Source organism: Drosophila suzukii, chromosome 2R (genome assembly GCF_043229965.1).
Source record: "Drosophila suzukii chromosome 2R, CBGP_Dsuzu_IsoJpt1.0, whole genome shotgun sequence".
Classification (NCBI taxonomy): domain Eukaryota; kingdom Metazoa; phylum Arthropoda; class Insecta; order Diptera; family Drosophilidae; genus Drosophila; species Drosophila suzukii.
Genome location: NC_092081.1, coordinates 282,754 through 304,607, shown reverse-complemented (window position 1 = coordinate 304,607; position 21,854 = coordinate 282,754). Strand labels below are relative to the sequence as shown.

General features: G+C 39.4%; 1 protein-coding gene across 1 annotated transcript in view; it reads right to left on the bottom strand.

Annotated features, from left to right (window-relative positions):
- The window catches only part of LOC108005676 (mucin-2), a 57,862-nt gene extending 54,571 nt beyond the window's left edge, over positions 1 to 3,291 (bottom strand). The window contains exon 1 of the mRNA XM_036812972.3: positions 2,817 to 3,291. The gene's annotated coding sequence lies outside the window, so the exon portion shown is untranslated. The remainder of the gene's footprint in view (positions 1 to 2,816) is intronic.
- Between the last annotated feature and the right edge of the window lie 18,563 nt (positions 3,292 to 21,854).

The following is a 21,854-nucleotide window of genomic DNA, read 5'->3' as shown; positions in this document are numbered from 1 at the left end:
TAAGAAAATGTTATCATTTAAAAGCCTGTTTTTAGCTTTATTTAATTGTTATTAGGTGCAAGCCGTTTTCGTCTACTTTAAAGCTACAAAACAAGAGAAAACGCTGTAGTCGCTGGCCGCGACTATTAGCTACCCGTTAAGGGATTGCTAGACTGATTGAGATATGCTTAAAGCACCTCTGCTTTATTCATTAACACACCTAGCTGCAATACTGTGATTGGGCATGTAAGTTTGTTTTGTCAGAGTACCACGCCCACTCTAACGCCCACAAACAGCCCAAAACTGTGGTTCCAGTTGAAATGCTAGAAAAAAAATTTTAACTGAAATGTATTGTTCTCATCAATACCTATCGATTGACCCAATAAAAAGTTTGCCACGCCCACTTTAACGCCGATAAACCATCAAAGATAGAGAATTGGAATTTCAGATTTAGATTCCGTAGCTTTGTACGTAGCGCACGCCCATTCTAACGCTCACAAACCGCCCAAAACTCTGAAGCCCACAATTTTCATGCTAGAAAAAAATGTTAGCTGAATGCTAAATCTTTCAGCCGCCCACATAGCCATATAATAAGAACGCGGGTAGGTGGCGCATTACAATCCCCATCTCCCTTTGGCTCTTTTAGCTGAGTAACGATTATCTGATAGACGAGGTAGTCGATTATGGCGTTCTTCCTTGTTTAAGTTAGAACGGCGGCGTGAAAGATGATAGAAATAACTTTTGCTGCTAAACGTCGACGGTGGCAAAAATTGTATCATTCTTAATTAAAAGCAATCTTATTTAGTAGTTCAGCACGCACGCAAACGCTCAGGCAGGGTAGGGGAAGAGATAGGGTTAAAGATACTGCTTGCAGATACAGATACAGATGCCAAGTCTAAGCCAAACCCATTAAAATGGCTATGTGCTGGCTCTATAATTGGCGAAAATTATTTAATTATTATTAAGTGCTGCATCCTCCTTTCAAAACCAGCCCGCTTTAGAGGCGGAAGAACCCGAAGAACTTTGGCTGGCTTGGCATGGGATACGATAACTTGACTTCGCTCTAAAGTTTTGTTTCTACTGCATCCATTTGTTTAGCATCTCTTGCGCAAACTTTTGCCGTCTGGACTATTAATTTCTTTGTTGCAGTTCTTATGGTTTCGGTTTTTTTTCCTTCAGCGCAACTGCCATAATAAACAGAAATCTAATTTGGTAATCGCGCATATTCAAACGCGGGCCCCACATCAAACAATGATGATGTGTGGCCGCTTCGATTGGGATTCGGGTTTTTGGGCTTACCCCTTCCTCGACGGGTTGCATGTAATTAGTTTGCGGCGCGGAGGCTGCCACAGCAGCTGAATTGGTACGTTATAAACTTCATTAATTAAAATGCAGCAGCTTTTAATGGCAATGGCGTGCTCATTAGCCGTGAGTTTGTTAAGTGCAAGCTTATGTAACCACAGCAGTCTCAGGCCTTGTCCAGAGTTCCAGTTTTCGAAATATTAATTGACAATGAAAATTTATTGAAACTTCTTCGGTTCTGGTTCAGCGGGATGCAGGCGGCAGCTCTGTAATTGGGCCAGGCCCAAAAGGAAGCGGGTTGGAAAGCAGCGGGCAACAGACCCGTCTATAATTTCAAATTCAGTCACAGCAGCCGTTGGGTGTTCTTGCAACGCAATCTCTTGGATGCCGAGCTGAAAACTAAGCCAGAGCCGGGGAAAAGTCAAGTGCCTAAGTCGAAGAAAAAGCTTGAGACTCAGGCTGAGCAGCGAAGTCACGCTGCTTTACTTATTTAACCGCAACAGTAGCAGAAACCGCAAAGAAAACAACGGCAGCTGTATTTGCAACTGCAATAACTGCACTAATCTCGGCCAGCCAATGGCCCCAGTACCGACAAGCGGATGAGCGGGTGCTATGTAGAAAGTAACTTAAACTCAAACTGTTTTCCGTTTTTCTCGGTGACGGCTGTCAGCTTAAGTCTCTACTAACCAGGCACAAGCGCAATGAACAGATGCTGGAGATGGAGCTGGAACTGGAGGAGTGGAAATGGGAATGGGATGCATATATATTGCACAGATTGCGGCATTGTTCGTCGTGTTTTGCTGGGCTTCCAAATGTTGTTGGTGTTGCTGATGATGCTGCATGTAGCAGCCATAATGCAATCGTAGGCCAGGCCGGCACCAAGTTAGTTTATGTTTGTTTTAGTTTTGGGATGCCGAGGTTTTAGTAGTTCATCAAAATAACATCGCCTCGCCTCCTCTGCTTCACATCTGTGCTTTAGATTGCGGGTACTTGTTCTGGGGATGGAGAAAGAGTTCTCGGCTCTTGGCCAAGTACTTTGCCTCATATAAACCGGACCAAATGTAGCTGAGCCATTTCAACGAGTTCCCAGTTACATGTGTGTGGCTGCCAATCCTCCTTATGTGTGTGGTACTTGTTTCTTCTGCACATGTTAGTGCTGCCGGCCCAATGCTCTTACCGCTGACGTTGAATTCTTATGCACCCGACCTTCCCTTTTCCCACATATCGGCACGGCCTGTCCTACTCCTTAATTAAAGACAAGTTTTAATTTCATTCTGTCCGGCCCCTTTCCCCAGCCTGCAATTGGCCACTCCTATACGATGCATTAATATTAACGCACGGAATAACAATCACAAACAGAACACTCTCACTGGGATAAGCAATCCAAAACTTGGAAATCCTCTTTGTCGTCACTTGGTCGTGGATGCAATAGTAGTAACAGCAGCAGGAGCTTTGGACCTCATCCACCTCGATGTCTGCTGCCGTCACAGTTGACAGTTTAAGCAAAGTTAATCGCGGCTCAATGCAAGGCTTACCTGGTGACGCCGCTGATACGTGTTAAAAGGAAACTTGCGAAACAAAAATCCAGCAAATGCATATACAATTCGACAAGGACAACAGACAGGAATTTCCCGACCCTGCATATAAATATTAATACGAATATAGGTTGAAATGCGATCCTGGTCCGGATCCTGTTTCTGAACCGTGCAACGCGGCGCGCGGGTTTTCCACTCTATTCATGCGTACTTAATATTTCTTTTTTTTAATTTTTTAATAACTGTCGAGTTGATTCAAATCGTGCCACATTCAAATCAAGACTCATTGCACGCACAACTTTTGCACTGAATGTTTGCTTTATTATGGGATGCTGTGCTGGGACTATGTCCTTTAGTTTGATTTGTTTTCTTGGGTCTGCGGTGGATTGGTTTATGGGTTTTTGTGTTGGTTGGCACTCGCTCTTGTCGCAACGCACCAGACGCTTTAAGAGCTCGCAGTGAACTGAATGTTAGGTTGGCGCTTCCAAAATTCTTTTAAACATGCTGCCAAGAAAGTCCAAGAAGTTGGCCCAAAAGAAAAGAAGACGCGTCGTACAAAAGAGCCATCACACACTAGACACAGCCACAAATGGTCGAGATGTCGAAGCAGAGAGAAGAGAGTCCCCAAAAGAGAGATCGCGAGCGGCTTTGCCATGCCGGCTGCGCATGCGCTTAAGTTTCTCGCTCTTAGCCAAGAGCATTGGGTCACAAACTGAGCCGAAAGAGTGTTGAGTTGCAGTCGAGCAAGCTGACCAAGTAATATTAGAGTGAGCTGCAAGTAGATAGGCTGAAGTGACTTCAGGCGTCAAATGGGCTCTCGATGAACCGCTGCTAACTGATGACGCCCCGGAATGATTAATAATTAAGATTACAAAAGTCAAAAAACTTGTGCAACTTCTGCCATGCAAAGGTCGGCGACCTTTGACATCCAGCCACGAGGTTGTGTCCCTCGCAGGCATCTTAAATATCAACAGCATTATCAGGCATTGAGCAATGAGCCGGGCCAAATAGCTGGCCAATTGCGAAACGACAGCACACTCGATGGCAGCAGCATAATTGGGCGTAGGAGAAATCTAGAACCCAGTAACAACTGCAATCTAACCGACCGGCTCTGACGTCTGTGGAGCACTTTCTTTGCCGTTTTTAGTTTAATGCATAGTTACAGGAAGAACTCGCTCTTCGAAGCACACACATTTCATGGCAGCGCAACTGTGCCATGCTTATCCTGGTAACTGCCGTCATTGTTGTTGCCCTAGTTATACTGCGATAACAACTAAGTCCATATGTCGGAGACTCCGGCACGTCTCTTTGGGATATAGATAGATGGAGATGGAGACTTAGAGTCCACAGCGTTACAGATACTGATGTATACATACAGTTGCAGACGTATGGAAATTAACACGAGTGGATGGCTTTCTTAAATTATTATCAACCTAAGCACATCTGCGGTTAATTCAATTAAGCATTTTACTATTCCTGTTGACTTTTTTTTGCAGGTGAAAATCAGCAACATTGAACAGGTTGCTGCTTCTGGTGTTTGGATGTGCAACATTTGGCTAAATTAAGTGGGAGTATGGGTTTTTGGCTGTGTGAATATAACAATTTTAAAAGCGCGATGAAGCCGCTTGAGATTCCGCTTCTGCTGCTTGGCATTTACCGAAAACAGCAAATGTTATACAAATATTTTTATGTGAAGGTTTTTTACCATTTAGTGACTAGTCACTAGTGAAATTTCTAAATCATTTTGTACACTCAAAAAAAAAACCACCATAAATATTAGAAAATCGCCCGTGATTTCAAAACGCCATTGATTTAAGAAATATTTTCTTAATTATAGAAAAAATGTCTGCAATTTGAGGAATTCGCCATAATTTTTTTTTTTTTTTTTTGTAATGAAGAAGAGGAAGAATCGCATTTTTTTATTTAACTAATGGCGAATTTTTCTTGATTTTTTTTTCTTGAAATAATGGTAAATTCTTACTTAAATTTAGGAAAGAAATACCCATATTTTAAATGAAAGTGACTTTTTTTTATACATTTTGATGGTGGTCTAGCTGGTAAAGACGTCCGGTCAATAAACAATCGAACAAAAGTACCTGGTTCGAGCCCACGCCACGGCAAGTGTACCCTTTGTTTATTTATTTTTCTTTTTTTTTAATTTATGTAATTTTTATTCCTATTAGTTTCACTTTTCTATTTACCAAATTGCTTAAACGGTTGATAAAAAGGTTTAGATTAAAATAAACGTTATTGGTATGCGTAAAGCTGGACCAAAAACATCTTAACCCTCTTTAGTCATTGTATGACAATAAGCACGCGTGGCCGAATGGTTAAGACGTCTGGCTATGGTGTGAGCGGTTGCGGGTTCGAGTTCACGCCGGGGTTGTCTGAGGTAAGGATTTTTCCAGTTGTTATATTTATTTATATGTTTATAAAAAGTATTTATATAAAATAAATCTTTAACAAATTCAGGTAAATATACAAATTTACAGACGGTATTCCCATTTAACAATTGACATTAAAACAAGGAAGAACGCTATAGTCGAGTACCTCGACTATCAGATAAGGGAAATGGAGATATGCAAGCAGCAAAGCGAGATTAAAATGCGCCACCTACCGGCGGTAGACAGATTTAAGCGTTATGGGCGTTAGAGTGGGCGTGGCAAATTTATTTTTGGATCAATCGATAGGTATTGACGACACCAATACATTTCAGTTAAAATTTTTTATCTAGCATGCAAATTGTGGGCGTCACAGGTTTTCGCGGTTTGTGGGCGTTTAAGTGGGAGTGGCAAACTTTTTTTTAGGTCAATCGATAGGTATTGATGAGAACAATACATTTCAGTTAAAATTTTCTATCTACCATCAAAACTGTAGGAGTTACAGTTTCGGGCGGTTTGTGGGCGTTAAAGTGGGCGTGGCAGTCTACTGAAACAAACTTGCGCTGCGTAAGAAGCTCAGGAATCTTTACGCCAAATCTCAATAGCCTAGCCCTCATAGTTTCCGAGATCTCAGCGTTCATCCGGACAGACGGACAGACGGACATGGCAAAATCGACTTGGCTAGTGATCCTGATCAAGAATATATATACTTTATGCGGTCGGAAACGCTTCCTTCTGCCTGTTACATACTTTCCGACGAATCTAGTATACCCTTTTACTCTTCGAGTAACGGGTATAAAAATTCGCCATTAGTTAAATAAAACAAGGAAGAACGCTATAGTCGAGTACCTCGACTATCAGATACCCGTTACTCAAAGGGAAATTGAGATATGCAAGCAGCAAAGCGAAATTAAAATGCGCCACCTACCGGCGGTAGACAGATTTAAGCGTTATGGGCGTTAGAGTGGGCGTGGCAAATTTATTTTTGGATCAATCGATAGGTATTGACGACACCAATACATATCAGTTAAAATTTTTTATCTAGCATGCAAATTGTGGGCGTCACAGGTTTTCGCGATTTGTGGGCGTTTAAGTGGGCGTGGCAAACTTTTTTTTAGGTCAATCGATAGGTATTGATGAGAAAAATACATTTCAGTTAAAATTTTAATAAAATTTTCTGTCTAGCATCAAAACTGTAGGAGTTACAGTTTTGGGCGGTTTGTGGGCGTTAGAGTGGGCGTGGCAGTCTACTGAAACAAACTTGCGCTGCGTAAGAAGCTCAGGAATCTGTACGCCAAATCTCAATAGCCTAGCTCTCATAGTTTCCGAGATCTCAGCGTTCATCCGGACAGACAGACGGACAGACGGACAGACGGACAGACGGACAGACGGACAGACGGACAGACGGACAGACGGTCAGACGGACAGACGGACAGACGGACATGGCTAGATCGACTCGGCTAGTGATCCTGATCAAGAATATATATACTTTATGGGGTCGAAAACGCTTCCTTCTGCCTGTTACATACTTTCCGACGAATCTAGTATATATATATATAAAAACGCGATTCTTCCTCTTCTTCATTACAAAAAAAAAAAAAATTATGGCGAATTCCTCAAATTTTTTCATTTATCAACATTTTTTCTATAATCAAGAAAATATTTCTTAAATCAATGGCGCTTTGAAATCACGGGCGATTTTCTAATATTTATGGTGATTTTTTTTTTGAGTGTATGTTGTTTCATTTTATTTTCCCACCAGTTTTCCGACCGTTCATCCTTAAATAGTTTTTTTACTTATTCGGTTTTTAAAATATTTCTCTGATCGCATGCGGCATTTTAGTTAAATGTATTACATTTTGGATGTTGCTGTTGTGCCGCCTCTTGCCGCTGCTGACTATAATGCTACCGCGTCTCGTTTGACATGCTGTCCTAGAGGGTTTATCTATTACATCCGTATCCAGTCACCAAATGTACACTGAAAAATCATATTCAATTTTATTCCTTATATATGAACTTATTAGGCCTGTTCTAGTGTTCGGTCGGAAGTGAATAAATTATCATTAATCGGATTCCCCTTTAACAAAAAAATGTCCCAAGTGTGTTGACAAATTTTCTTAAAGAAATTCCCATTTGGTCTGAAACAAAACTTATTTAATTTAAAAATACAAAAATTATATTCCCAATAGTATTAGATAATATGTCAGAAAACACCGAAGCAATAATTTGTTTCATATTATTTTCCAACCAATTTTCCGATCGTTCCTATGGCAGCTATATGATAACATATGATAATTTTCCAACCAATTTTCCGATCGTTCCTATGGCAGCTATATGATAATATATGATAATTTTGATACAATTAAATTCTAAATTCAGAACTAATTAAAAAATTTTATTTCCAAGCGTAGGAGGTTATATGTTAAACAAGAAATGAAGTTAACTTCGGCAAGCCGAAGCTTGTATACCCTTGCAGCTATATTTATTAAATTTAAAAACACAAAAAATGATATTCCCAATAGTATAAGATATTATGTCAAAAAACACCGAAGCTATAATTTGTTTCATATTATTTTCCCACCAATTTTCCGATCGTCCCTATGGCAGCTATATGATATAGTCGTCCGATTTTGATAAAATTAAATTCAAAATTCAGAACTAATTACAAATTTTATTTCCAATTTTACGATCGTTTCTTTGGCAGCTATAATCGTTCGATTTTGATAAAATTAAATTCGAAATTCAGAATGAATTAAAAAATGTTATTTCCAAGCGTAAGAGGTTATATGTTAAAAAACACCGAAGTTATAATTTCTTTCATATTATTTTCCCATCGATTTAACGATCGTTCCTATGGCAGCTATATGATATAGTCGTCCGATATTGATAAAATTTAATTCGAAACTCAGAACTAATTAAAAAATGTTATTTCCAAGCGTAGGAGGTTATATGTTAAGGAACACCGAAGCTATCATTTGTTTCATATTATTTTCCCACCAATTTTACGATCGTTCCTATGGCAGCTATATGATATAGTCTTCCGATTTTGATAAAATTTAATTCGAAATTCAAAACTAATTAAAAAATGTTATTTGCTGCTTGCATATCTCCATTTCCCTTTGGTCCCTTTAGCTAAGTAACGGGTATCTGATAGTCGAGGTACTCGACTATAGCTATCTTCCTTGTTAAATTTAATAATTATAACTGCAAGGGTATACAAGCTTCGGCTCGGCGAAGTTAACTTCCTTTCTTGTTTAAATTCCGCCCAATCAGAGGGGCTCCTGTGTTTTTGACATTGATATTGCATTTGTTGATTGTGGTAATCGTATAACCGTGTGCAAATTCTAATTCTCACCTGGGCGTGGCAAACTTTTTTTTGGGTCAATCGATGGGTATTGATGAGAACAATACATTTCAGTTAAAATGTTTATTCTAGCATCAAAACTGTAAAAGCCACAGTTTTGGGCGGTTTGTGGGTGTTAGAGTGGGCGTGGCACGCTGCTGAAATAAACTTGCGCCAAATCTCAATAGCCTAGCTCTTATAGTTTCCGAGATCTCAGCGTTCATCCGGACAGACGGACATGGCTAGATCGACTCGGCTAGTGATCCTGATCAAGAATATATATACTTTATGGGGTCGGAAACGCTTCCTTCTGCCTGTTACATACTTTCCGACGAATCTAGTATACCCTTTTACTCTACGAGTAACGGGTATGAAAAACAAGAAACTTTAAGTACATGTTATTTCTTTAATAGAGCTAAAAAAATAAACATTTTAATCTTGTAAAGTATTTAATTCTCATTAAACTCAGTTGGTAATAAAAAGTGCACTTTCTCAAAAATTTGACTTTTAAGCCCTCTACCTGATAATGTACATATAGTCGCCGTATTTTTGTCTGGTTTATTTTTCGGTCTCTTTCAAAAAACAGTATTCACACATCTTTGTTATCCACCTACCCGCTATATCAATTTATGGCTATGTGGGCGGCAGACAGATCTAAACGTTAAGGGCGTTGGAATGGGCGTGGCAAACTTTGTTAAAAATTTTTTCTAACATGTAAATTGTGGGCGCAACATGTTTTTTTGCGGCTTGTATGCGTTAGAGTGGGTGTGGCATTTACGCGTATCAAACTTGCGCTGCGTACAAGGATACGCAATCTAAATCTTCAATCCCAATTCTCTATCTTTGATAGTTTCCGAGATATACGCGTTCATGCTTACGATTTTTTGAAGTTTGTGGGCGATTTGTTGATGTTAAAGTGGGTATATTGGTATCGATAGGTATTAATAAGAACAGTATATTTCAGTTAAAATTTGTATACTAGCACTCAAGCTGTAGGAGCCACAGTTTTGGGCGGCTTGTAGGCATAAGAGTGGGCGTGGCACTGCGCAGAAACCTCTATAATCTGCCAGTACTTATAGCTTTTATAGTTTCCAAGATCATTGCGTTCATACGGACAGACTGACTTGGCTAAATCGACTCGGCTAGTAGTCCTGATCAAGAAATTATATACTTTATGGGGTCGGATACGCTTTCTCCTACCTGTTAAATACTTTCCGACGAATCTTTTTTACTCTTCGAGTAACGGGTATAAAAAAAGTGAATGGAAATACAAGAAAATAAGAAAACAAACCTTAAAATAATAAACAAAACAAGAGAAAACGTTTTGGTCGATGGCCTCGACTATTAGATACCCGTTACTCAGCTTAAGGGAGTGCCAGAGGGATTGAGATATGCTTAAACAACTGAGCTTTTTTCACTAACACACCTTGCCAATATAGCGCCACATATTTTCTTCTTCTATAGCGCCACTTGGCCTACAACCCCAACTATCTTATAGCGCCCTTAGCGGCTTGGTGGTGTATTAGTGAAAACATCTGCATGTGACTTACAATCTGAACCGATTTCAATCATTTTTGGCTTATGGATAGGAAATAATAATAAAAACAAATTCTCTTTAAATTAAAGTTAAAGTGCGCGGGGCACCCTGCTGAAAGAAACTTACGCTGCGCAGGAAGCCCAAGAATCTGCATGCCTAGTCCCAACACTCTAGCTCTGATAGTTTTCGATATATCAGCGTTCATACGGTCTTGGCTAGATCGACTAGGCTAGTGATCCTGAATATACATACTCGTACTTTATGGGGTCAAAAACGCTTCCTTCTATTTGTTAGATACTTTGCGACGAATCTAGTATAGCCTTTTACTTACGAGTAACGGGTATAAAAACTTAAAATATTTAAAAACTTAACAACTACTAAAACTGAAAAATATATAAAAAACTTCAATACACTACCTAAAAACCGTAAAAATATATACAAGAACAATACGAAAAATGTTTTTGTTTTTAAAATTATACCATATCAAAATAAAAGCAAGAAAACAAAAAACAAATTAAAAATCTTCAGCCGGATTCGATTTCCATACAGCTTAAGTTGCTAGTCAGATATGTCATTTCTATGTATTCATACTCTTTGGTAAAAGGGTATACTAAGTCCTCGCAAAGTATGTAACTGCTAGAAGGAAGCGTTTCCGACGAGTTGACTCATTCATGTCCGACTGGCCATCTGTCCATATGAACGCTGAGATCTCGTTAACTATAAGAGCTAGAATGTTAGGATTTGGCATGTAGATTCATCGGCTTCCTGCACAGCGAAAGTTTGTTTCAGCAGAATGCCTTCCCAATTCAGTCGCCCATAACTACACGAAATTTTGATCTTATTGTCAATACCAATCAACACGCAATAAATTACTTAAGTCGAACCAATTATTAAAAACAAACAATACCAAACAATTCCAAATAATGGACAAACTCAATAGATGGGATGCAGATTGGGCCAAAGGAATGAATGATAGGTGGCGCTTTTTTGTTAGCTGAGTAACGGGAATCTGGTGGTCGAGGCCGTCGACTATAGCGTTTTCTCTTGTTCATTTTGACATTTCTATTTGTCAATAATAACATGTTGACCAGACCACTGATCTTGCTTTTCGGATCGAAGATTGTTAATTGGATTACTAACCAAAGAGTCACACAGTGGATCGGTGTTCATTTAAAATGCATTATTGGCTTGGCTTGATTTTTTTGTCGGCATTTTGGGGATTGGGCAATGCTGCACTCTCGTACAACCGTTGCCGAGTGACGAATCAATTACTCACATCTTGAAGATCCGTTAGGTCTGGGCCCAACAATGCCTGAACGCTGACACGGCATCGGAGGCCTTTGAAAGTTCTTACGCGGCTAAGAGTAACTAGGCCATCGCTTCAGAAACTTCCCGTGGTAATGAGATGAAATCCACAGAGCAAGACACAAAGGGACCACTACACCCGGAAAGGCAGAATTACGCTTAACGGCGGTTAAGCAGCAAAGTGCAACATAGGCGGGAAACTCCATCATCGGCGTTCAATGGATTTCATTCCCTGGACTCGAATCAACGATGCTACACTACAATACTTCGAAACCCATGGCGACACACAACTCATACGCAATCTATTCCAGCTGCAGACAAATAGAGATGCTAACAACAAGAGTCTGGATAGACAGCACAAGTGTAGTAAAGGGCTTTTTTTCAAAATAATGGCTAAAACCCTATTTTTCTAGTTCTTGAGATATTTGAAGATGCCAGATTCCTAGCACTTGTTTTATTAAACGTGAACAAATTCCGAAAATCGTTAGATCCATCTTAACGAATACATTGCCGTTTTGTGATTACGTTTTGTGCCGTTTTGTGATTAATACGCTGAAAGTACAATAATATGTATGATTTTTAGTTATTTTCTGAAAAGATAGTTTTTATTTAATCTTCAAACAAGAAAGGAAGTTAGCTTCGGCAAGCCGAAGCTGGTATACCCTTGCAGCAATAATTATTAAATTTAAAAATACAAAAAATTATATTTTCAATATTATAAGATAACATATCAAAAAACACCGAAGCTATAATTGGTTTCATATTATTTTCCCCACCAATTTTCCGATCGTTCCTATGGCAGCTATATGATATAGTCGTCCGATTTTGATAAAATTAAATTCGAAATTCAGAACTAATTAAAAAATGTTATTTCCAAGCATAGAAGGTTATATGTTAAAAAACACCGAAGCTATAATAATAAATGAGAACAATTTATTTAATTTAAAATTTTTATTCCATTCTTACTCTTTTTTTTTGGACGGCTTGTGGGCGTTAGAGTGGGCGTTGCACGCTGACGAAACAAACTTGCGCTGCCCAGTAATCTCTAGAATCTGCATGCTTAGTCCCAGTATTGCAACTTTTACAGTTTCTCTGAGATCACACCGTTTATGCGGACAGACGGACAGACTGACATAAAGTCAGGATCACTATCAGAGTATCGACTCGGATTATGGGGAAACGCTTCCTTTTACCTGCTACATACTTTCTGATGAATTTTGTATACCCTTTTTAGTTAATTAGAGGCGAGAATCGAACGCAGTCGAGAGCACAACCCTGCACCACAGATCCTTCTCGGCATGCGACGCACAAAATCGGCTTACATCTTATCTTATCATGGGGTGTACATTTTATCTCACAAAAGACAAAGAAATTTAGGTTTAAGTCTAGTACTCAGATCGGCTAAAAGTTTCACTGTTCGAAAAATCTTATTCTTTGTAGTGTGACCGAAGTATTCAAAGTTCACCCGCAACGCGTGTAGCATGGTCTTACATTCAAGAAGCTGGTTATACCCGTTACTTGTAGAGTAAAAGGGTATACTAGATTCGTCGGAAAGTATGTAACAGGCAGAAGGAAGCGTTTCCGACCCCATAAAGTATATATATTCTTGATCAGGATCACTAGCCGAGTCGATCTAGCCATGTCCGTCTGTCCGTCTGTCTGTCCGGATGAACGCTGAGATCTCGGAAACTATGGGAGCTAGGCTATTTAGATTTGGCGTGCAGATTTCTGAGCTTCTTACGCAGCGCAAGTTTGTTTCAGTAGAGTGCCACGCCCACTCTAACGCCCACAAACCGCCCAAAACTGTGGCTCCTACAGTTTTGATGCTAGAATAAAAATTTTAACAGAAATGTAATGTTCTTATCATTACCTATCGATTGACCCAAAAAAAGGTTTGCCACGCCCACCATAACGCCCATAAACCGCCCACAAACTTCAAAAAATCGTAAATATGAACGTGGATATCTCGGAAACTATCAAAGATAGAGAATTGGGATTTCAGATTTAGATTCCGTAGCCTTATACGCAGCGCAAGTTTGTTACGCGAATATGCCACGCCCACTCTAACGCACACAAACCGCGAAAACCTGTGACGCCCACAATTTTTATGCTAGATAAAATCACTAGCCGAGTCGATCTAGCCATGTCCGTCTGTCTGTCCGGATGAACGCTGAGATCTCGGAAACTATGGGAGCTAGGCTATTGAGATTTGGCGTGCAGATTTCTGAGCTTCTTACGCAGCGCAAGTTTGTTTCAGTAGAGTGCCACGCCCACTCTAACGCCCACAAACCGCCCAAAACCGTGGCTCCTACAGTTTTGATGCTAGAATAAAAATTTTAACAGAAATGTAATGTTCTTATCATTACCTATCGATTGACCCAAAAAAAAGTTTGCGACGCCCACTCTAACACCCATAACGCTTAAATCTGTCTACCGCCGGTAGGTGGCGCATTTTAATCTCGCTTTGCTGCTTGCATATATCCATTTAGCTGAGTAACGGGTATCTGATAATCGATGTACTCGACTATAGCGTTCTTCCTTGTTTTGTATTTATTTTGTATATGAAAAAATGTTTGTATTCTTAATATGATAATAATTTTTTAAAGCAATTCAAGAATGGAGTAAATATTTCACGAAAAGTACACATACATGATTTCCATTTATCGCGTAATGTTTATATTTGCCCATTAAATAGCGAGGTCCTTTTCTTCTCAACAAGGGTCGTCTTTTTATACCCTTGCAGAGGGTATTATGATTTCAGTCAGATGTTTGCAACGCAGTGAAGAAGACGTTTCCCAACACATAAAGTATATATATTTTAGATCAGCATCACTAGACCAGTTGATCTAGCCATGTCCGTCTGTGGGAAAATAATATGAAACAAATTATAGCTTCGGTGTTTTTTAACCTACGCTTGGAAATAACATTTTTTAAATAGTTTTGAATTTTGAATTTTATCAAAATCGACGACTATATCATGTAGCTGCCATAGGAACGATTGGAAAATTGGTTGGAAAATAATATGAAACAAAGAAAAGCTTCGGTGTTTCTTCAAATATTATCTTATACTATTGGGAATATCATTTTTTGTATTTTTAAATTTAATAATTATAACTGCAAGGGTATACAAACTTCAGCATCCCGAAGTTAATTTCCTTTCTTGTTTTTTGTTCACGTTCACTCCAAAAAGCCGTTTCATTTCTGGAGGCAGTGTCGAGCGGCAGTCATCTCAGGATGTCTACATCTCGATCGCTCGCACTGCCCTCCGCTCTGCCTCTTCAACTCTTTCCTACGTCTCCACTCCACTCTGGAGCGCCTTATTTAAGGTAGGCTTCAGCAGTTCTATTTTTCAAGTGTCCAAATAAACACCTACGTACCTCGCGCCACAACCCGAAAATACTGCCGTCTTTTTCATGCCTTCGTTCTTGGAATTTTCTACTATTTAAGCGATAAAGTCACACCTCGCCCCATCATTATTGTAATTCGAGCCGGATTTCAATATCTTTGGATTTTCCTCCTATGGAGTTTCCTTGGTTTTTTGCCCAGCAGCAACGGTGGCTCGAACCGCTTCAGACCACTTATCATTATTATTTGCCGATCATGCAGCCAGTATTTCAAATACTATTTAGACTAACTTTCTGTTTGTTTTTTATCGTTAATCCAAAAGTGTATTTCAATTCCGTTAATTGTGCCCGACAATATTTCAGTTTCCTTTGCCCACAATTGTACACTTAAAAAAATTCCAGTAGATATTACAATGCTACTACCCAACTCATATATTCCTCAAATATATTTTTACCCGTTTCTTTACTCTACGAGTAAGAGTATACTAGATTCGTAATACTTGGATTTTAGTATGGATTTGGTGTCGCGGACGGTCAGCTGTGGCCATAAGTGGCCACTGTGAACGCTCCAGGTGCTCCTACCCCAAAGTTATCCGCCTGTAAAATCCGACGCGATCAATTCAATTCCTTATGGCCACAGCTGACCGTCTGATCCAATTTGAGGCCACTGTAAACGCTCCAGGTGCTCCTACCCCAAAGTTATCCGCCTGTAAAATCCGTCGCGATCAATTCAATTCCTTGTGACATATGCTCCGATTGCGTGGTGGCTTAGGCGGATTTTGATTATGATATCATGACGAAAAATAATTTCCAATTTTAATTCAGAAGTAAGGAAACGGAAACGGGCTAGAAATTAACTAGAACTTAGAAACCAATCGAAGTCCGAAAAAATATTCGTTCACATTGTCGGATAGGCAAATTCAATAAATATTTCTTTATCGGATGTTCGGATTGTTATATGTTATATGTTATGGACTTACAATATGCTTGTTTGGAAGGAACATTTATTGTGAGCCCTTGACCCACTGTGCGCAGGTAAAAATGTCGTTGTTCGTACGTGTCTCAATGTACGAATATGGGGTTCGAATTGCGTTGAAATCGAAAAAATGTTTGCGGGAATTGTGAAGACTTTGCTTATCTTTCTTTGTCGGTCCGTTTGTTTGTCACCTGCACAATATAGTTGCTGACGTTTTGCTAAAGAAAAATTTGTGGATATTGTAACTACATATGTTTTTATTTTAGAAATAATTTAGCAGTAATCGTAGGTCGAGAAAAACAGTTTGAGTGGACTGTATTAGGGGATTAAGGGTTTAAGGGGATGTTTGGTCACGCCGCAGCCTAATTAGATTCTAAAAATTCCAACTCTTAACGTAAATTAAATTTTCGATGTTTGCTTTTGCCTTTTCTATTTGCCCTGCGTGGCAACTCTTCCATTTGCTGTAATTGCTACTCCCTTTTTAATTTCTTTTGACAATCGCTGCCTGGCCCTTTGTCCACGGCAAGCATCTACTTTAGTTAGTTCGATTTTGTACTCGCTCGCTGAAGGCACGTTCGAAGATCGCCTGCCAATTCTTTATATCCTTGCAGAGGGCAATATGATTTCAGTCAGAAGTTTGCAACGCAGTGAAGGAGTCCCCATAAACTATATATATTCTTGATCATCACCACTAGACGAGACGATCTAGCCATGTCCGTCTGTCCGTCCGTTTGAACGGAAACTAGTCTCTCAGTTTTAAAGCTACCGGGCTGAAACTTTTCAAAAAATCTTCTTTCTTTTGCAGGTAGTGTGTGAGTCGGAACCAGCCTAATCGAAAAACTTTATCTTATAGTTCCCATAGGAATAATAGAAAAACAAAATTTTAAAAAATTATATCTTTGGTGTTTTTTGACCTCGTAGGCTTGGAAATAACATTTTTTAATTAGTTCTGTATTTTGAATTTAATTTTATCAAAATCGGACGACTATATCATATAGCTGCCATAGGAACGGTCGGAAAATTGGTGGGGAAAATAATATGAAACCAATTATAGCTTCGGTGTTTTTTGACATGTTATCTTATAATATTGGAAATATAATTTTTTGTATTTTTAAGAATTTCAAATTAAATTTAATAATTATCACTGCAAGGGTATACAAACTTCGGCTTGCCGAGGTTAACTTCCTTTCTTCGTTTTATATACCTTCGCTAGTTAAAAGGCACAGACAAATCGGTCTGCCTGCCCAACCAACGAATCTTAAAAATAAACAATCATAAAAATTTAACTTTGTAAATAAGGCTTTGGTGCCATTTAGAATAAACTTAGTGCTTAATTAATTGAAAATTTGAGCGGTATTATTTTATTTGGGCACCAACAAAAGGCAGCGTTAGTGAAACGACGTGATCTAAAAACAATAAAAAAGAGGGAGAACGCTATAGTCGAGTACCTCGACTATCAGATACCCGTTACTCAGCTAAAGGAACCATAGGGAAATGGAGATTTGAAAGCAGTATAGCGGTAGACGGCCGGTTTTAGGCGTTATGGTCGTTAGAGTGGGAGTGGCAAACTATTGGGGGTCAATCGATAGGTATTGACGAGACTAATACATTTCAGTTAAAATTTTTTGTCTAGCATTAAATTTGTGGGCACCACAGATTTGGGCTGTTTGTGGGCGTTAAAGTGGGCGTGGCATCTTTGCGTAATAAACTTGCGCTGCGTACAAGGCTACGGAATCTAAATCTGAAATCCCAATTCTCTATCTTCTATAGTTTTTGAGATATCCGCGTTCAAACTTACGATTTTTTGATTTTTTGAAGTTTGTGGGCGTTAAAGTGGGCGTGGCAAATTTTTTTTGGGCTATTCAATAGGTGTTGTTGAGGACAATACATTTCAGTTAAAATTTGTATTCAAGCATCAAAACTGTAGAAGCCACGGTCTTGGGCGGTTTGTGGGCGTTAGAGTGGCCGTGGCACATTGCTGAAACAAACTTGCCCTGCGTAAGAAGCTCAGGAATCTGCAAGTCAAATCTCGATAGCCTAGCTCTTATAGTTTCCGAGATCTCAGCGTTCATCCGGACGGACAGACGGTCAAACGGACAGACAGACATGGCTTGATCGACTCGGCTAGTGATCCTGATCAAGAATATATATACATACATACATACCCCTTTACTCTACGAGTAACATTCATATATACCCTTTTACTCTACGAGTAACGGGTATAACTAGAGTGCTACCAAACAAATTTTTTTTAGATATTTTCGTTCCATGTACATAAGCGCAAGCGGTATATTTTTGGTTTCCTCTTTGTGCCTTCGTTCCCGCTTTGAACGTTTTACAGCGGCGACGTTTTTGTGACAATATGGCCCAAGAAAGTTATTTCTGATTGAAGAAACTTTCATTTGTCATAGCGAAGTGTTAAACTGCTCTCTTTAAGAATTCGAAAGAATTTTTCGAGTCGTTGGATACCCTCATCAAACGTTTTGCTGGGAACTATGACGTCATCTAAATATGCGAGTACCTCACCTGGCTCCATACGTTTGACTATTTTGTTCAAGACCGCTTGAAAAACTGCTGGGGCATTGACGAGACCGAACGGCATCCTGTTATATTCGTATTGGCCGTCTGAAGTTACAAATGCTGTGAATTGTTGGATAATTCGCAAACCGCGACTTGATGATATCGCATACGCAAGTCCAGCTGAGAAAAATATGCATTCCCGGCTAATTGGGCAAATTGTTCCTTCAGATTTGGCATTGGAAACGGCATTTTGACGGCAATACTGTTTTTCAACGACGACAATTCCAGATGCATAAGAAGAGTCCGAAGGACGAATAATATCACTATCGAGTAACTCGGAGATAATATTACCGACGACAGGTCTAAGTGCAAAAGGCGTACGGTAGGGCTTAGGGTAGCACGGAACGTTTGATGTTAATGTTATTTCCATTTTAGTTAGAGGACATTTACCGAGCTCATTAGCTTTCTCCGCAAAGCAAGAAGCGTTTTACAATATCAATCCGTTTATCCGTTCGAATATTCACTACGTAACACTCGTTACCGAGAGTGATCAATTTGTTTCCATCGCGACAAAGGATATCCTTACCCAAAAGTACATTTTCAGTTATTAGTTTATCTTCTACGACCAAAACTTCAACTTCGTAAACAGAATCGTCAATCACAATTTTCACGAAAAGTTTCTGTGTGCAAAGGAATTTCCCACCACCAAATCCGTTCAGAGTAACAGCACATCGTTGTAAAACACCTACGTTTTCGGCGAATGACTTTCGAATTAGCGTTCGCGTACTGCCTGGATCTACGAATGCGACGGTTTCATTGCCGTTTACCGAGATCAATTTGGAGATTTCCGAATCAGAATCAGAGTCAATTTAATTAATTTTTGGCACTGTTTTTGTGCTATCAGGGCAGCTGGCAGAATCGTGTGCTATGCGATTGCAGTGCGTGCAACGAGACTCGCGCTGGGACTCAGGACATTTCGAAGAATAATGTCCAACCTTCTGACAATTGTAGCATTTAACCAATACTTCGACCTTATCGTTAAAAGGACGTTTTGTAACAAAGGATGAATTCGGCTTATGAACGCTGACGTTAAGATCCCGTTTGTTTGACATTTGACTGGCGTTATGCTTTATGATATTATGCGCTGAGTATGCAAGAATATCGCGTAGAAGTTCGTTACACGAAACATAACTGTTGGATACCTTTCTCTTTAAATCGTAGTCGTTAATCCCGTTGATAATGTGTGTGCAAATTGCTGAATCTGGTAGCTCACCCCTTTTACCTAAGGCTAGCATCTTGTAGAAATAATCAGCCGGTGACTCGGTGGAATCTCTATGCGTTTTTGACATCTTAAGGTGAACGTGTGCCGGATTGCTAAAACATGGAAAGTCATTTAAAAATCTTGCAGTAAACTGGGGCCATGTTTGAAATATTTGATCCGTAGAGTCTACCCAACAACGAGCAGCACCCAGCATCTTTTGTTGAACTGCAAATATTACCTTACGATCATCCCAACGATAAGCGTTACGAAGGGAGTTAACACGCTTTACAAATTGGTGTGAGTTCAAGGATTTACCAGAAGCCAGTACGAGCATACAGATACTCGTTATACATCGGTTGATGTATTGGAAAAGTACTGTATTGATTAAATTCGTTTGCCGAAGTTACAAAATTTCCAAAGTTTGACTAAGTGACCGGGATGTTTACGTTTGGCTGTGATGTAGCACAGTCTGCAAATTTTTGTGACGTAGAAAACTGCACGGTGTGTGGCTGAGTCGGGTGGATAACATTTCGCTGTGACGTAGCAAAGTGCATGTTGTGTGGTTAAGTTGGGTAGTTATAGTTTTGCTGTGATTGAAACGTTGCCAAGTTTACGTTTGAGACATTCGTTAATTTTTGCACATGCATCTCGCTGGATCGTAGGTCGATTTCTTGTTGTTGCCGTTTTTATACCCTTGCAGAGGGTATAATGATATCAATCAGAAGTTTGCAACGCAGTGAAGGAGACGTTTCCGACGTTTCCCATAAAGTATATATATTCTTGATCAGCATCACTAGACGAGTCGATCTAGCCATGTCCGTCTGTCCGTCTGTCCGCCCGTTTCTACGCAAACTAGTCTCTCAGTTATCGGTCTGAAATCCATAGGATTAATAGGAATAATCGGAAAAAAATGTAAAAAATTATATCTTTGGTGTTTTTTAACATATTACCTCCTTTCCTTGGAAATAACATTTTTTAATTAGTTTTGAATTTCGAATTTAATTTTATCATAATCGGAAGACCATATCATATAGCTGCCATAGGAACGATCGTAAAATTGATGGGAAAATAGTATGAAACAAATTATAGCTTCGGTGTTCCTTAACATATAACCTCCTACGCTTGGAAATAACATTTTTTAATTAATTTTGAATTTAATTCTTTTAAAAGCGGACGACTATATCATATTGCTGCCATTGGAACGATCGGAAAATTGGTCGGAAAATAATATAAAACAAATTAAAGCTTCGGTGTTTTTTAACATTTTTTTTGGGTCAATCGATAGGTATTGATAAAAACAATACATTTTAGTAAAAAATAAGGAAGAACGCTATAGTCGAGTACCTCGACTATCAGATACCCGTTACTCACCTAAAAGGAACAAAGGGAAATGGAGATATGCAAGTAACAAAGCGAGATTGAAATGCGCCACCTATCGGCGGTGAACAGATTTAAGCGTTATGGGCGTTTGAGTAGGCATGGAAATTTTTTTTTTGATCAATCGATAGGTATTGACGAGGCCTATACATTTCAGTTAAAATGCTGTATCTAAAATAAAAATTGTGGGCGCCACAGGCTTGGGCGGTTTTTGGGCGTTAGTGTGGGCGTGCCATATTCGCGTAACAAACTTGCGCTGCGTACAAGGCTACAGAATCTAAATCTGATATCCCCATTCTCTATCTTTGATAGTTTCCGAGATATCCACGTTCAAATTTAAGATTTTTTGAAGTTTGTGGGCGTTAAAGAGGGCGTGGCTAACTTTTGGGTTAATGGATAGGTATTGATGAGAACAATACATATCAGCTAAAATTTTTATTCTAGCATCAAAACTGTAGGAGCCACAGTTTTGGGCGGTTTGTGGGCGTTAGAGTGGGCGTGGCACATTGCTGAAACAAACCTGCGCTGCGTTAGAAGCTCAGGAATCTGCATGCCAAATATCAATAGCCTAGCTCTTGTTGTTTCCGAGATCTCAGCGTTCATCCGGACAGACAGACAGACGGACAGACGGACATGGCTAGATCGACTCGGCTACTGATCCTGATCAAGAATATATATACTTTATGGGGTCGGAAACGCTTCCTTCTGCCCGTTACATACTTTTCGACGAATCTAGTATACCCTTTTACTCTACGAGTAACGGGTATAAGAACGGGAATTACAATTTTGTGTTGAAAATTACGTTTTAGAGCTAAAAAACTACTAGAATTGGCGAAGTTTTTTGTGTTGGTGGATTTGCTTAGCCTTTCCATATTGTCTAAAGCTTGGTCAAGCACGTAAGGAAGTTCAAAGAAAGTCTTGGTTTGGTATTTAATAGGCATATTGCATCCTTTTACTTTAGCCTCATCTAACGTAGGTCTATTCGTCTTAATAA